This window comes from Castor canadensis, chromosome X (assembly GCF_047511655.1).
Source record: "Castor canadensis chromosome X, mCasCan1.hap1v2, whole genome shotgun sequence".
Classification (NCBI taxonomy): domain Eukaryota; kingdom Metazoa; phylum Chordata; class Mammalia; order Rodentia; family Castoridae; genus Castor; species Castor canadensis.
Genome location: NC_133405.1, coordinates 21,178,990 through 21,180,777, shown reverse-complemented (window position 1 = coordinate 21,180,777; position 1,788 = coordinate 21,178,990). Strand labels below are relative to the sequence as shown.

At 34.3% G+C, this 1,788-nt stretch overlaps 1 pseudogene; it reads right to left on the bottom strand.

Annotated features, from left to right (window-relative positions):
* Positions 1-754: 754 nt before the first annotated feature.
* LOC141419416 (NADH dehydrogenase [ubiquinone] 1 beta subcomplex subunit 1 pseudogene) lies at positions 755-1,041 on the bottom strand (annotated as a pseudogene).
* Positions 1,042-1,788: the final 747 nt, after the last annotated feature.

The window sequence follows — 1,788 nt, the reverse complement described above, 5'->3', positions numbered from 1 at the left end:
GGTCTTCTAGTTCTTTGAATTTCAGAATTTTTGTTTATGGTTTTTCAGGTCTTTCTACTGTTTATGTGAACACTGATTGTTATAAACATGTCTCAGTGCTATCTTTTCTGTGTTCCATAAATCTTAGTATGTTGTATCTTCCATTTTCATTTTTTCAATTTAAATTTCATTACTGATTTCTCCCTTCATCCATTGGTTCTTCAAAGCTAAGTTGTTTAATTTCCTTGTATTTGTAGTTTATGATTTCTAGTTTTACTGGATTGTGGTCAGAAAAGATACACAATGCGATTTCAAGTTTTGAAAATTTGTGGAGACTCATCTTGTGGCCTAGCATATATTTTCTGAAGAATGTTCTGTGTGCTGATTAGAAAAATGTATATTTGGCAGCTGTTGGGCGGGATGTTCTGTAGATGTCTATTAGGTACTTTTGGTCTAGGGCACAATTTAACTCTGATGTTTCTAAGTTGATTTTCTGTCTGAATGATATGTCCATTGCTGAAAATGGGGTGCAAAAATCTCCAACTTCTATTGTGTTGGAGTCTTTCTCTCTCTTTGGGTCTATTGATGCTTGCTTTATAGTTTTATAGATTTGAGTGCTCCAATATTAGAATTGTTATTTCCTCTTGCTTTTGGTTTGCAGTCTAATTTATCTGATATTAGTCTAGCTACTCCTGCTTTCTTTTGGCTTCCATTAGCATGGAATATCTTTCTTTCATAATTAAATAATAACCAAGTTTTTATTTCTCCCATAACTTTAAAAAATGTAAACATCCTGTGACTTCCAGTTAACTTCCAATGAGGGCCTCAGTTTCCTTTTATATAATATATTCTTGTTTCAGAAGCATTTGACCTTTCATAATTCTTTCTGTACAGAAAACATCCAAGGAAAAGTCCCGAAGGGATGAGTATGTGAACCCAGTGATCACACACAATCTGAAGGAAACTCACCAGGATGGCTGTGGCCCAGTTGCCAAAAACGACCCCATAGCAAAGGCAGCAGCTGCAAACCCCTGAATGGAACACTTTAGTCCATCCCTTCATTTTCAGTGTACGTGTGTCCTTACAGGTAAAGTGCTTTCCTTTAAGCAACGTGTAGTTAGATGTTGTTTTTAAGAATATTCAGTCATTCTGTCTTTTAATTGGATAATCTAACCCATTTACATTCACATGGTAGGCAAGGTCTTACTCCAGCCATTATGGAACTTGTTTTCTAGTTTTGTAACCGTTTCTTTCCTCTTTTCTTCCTTTCCGCCTGTCTTCCTTGGTGGTTAAGTGAATTATTTTAGTAGCGTGTTTTAATTATCTGCTTATTATTTTAGGTTTGCCTATTATAGCTTTTTGCTTTGTGGTTACCATGAGGTTTACCAAAAAAATAATCTTTTGATTATAACAAGCTATTTTGAAATGATAGCAACTTCACATGATCATAAGGATAATGACAGAAACAAACAAAAGAACAAGATAACACATACCACTAAGGAAACTTCCCAGTGGCATTCTAGCCCTCCCCCCACTTCGAGTTTCTGATATTCCATTTTACATCTTCCTATATTGCCTATTGCTTAATATGTTAATTAGCTATTTAATTTTTAGGTTTGTACTAATTATATGAATAGTTTATGCACCACACTTACAATATTAGAGCATTTGTTTGAATGAATACTCACACCAGTAAGTTTTATACCTTCCTATGTTTTTTTTTTTTTACTCCTTAACATCTCTTCCATTCAGATTTTTTTGTTTAGTTGGTTTGGTTTGGTTTTTGTCTCTTTGAGACAGGGTCTCCTT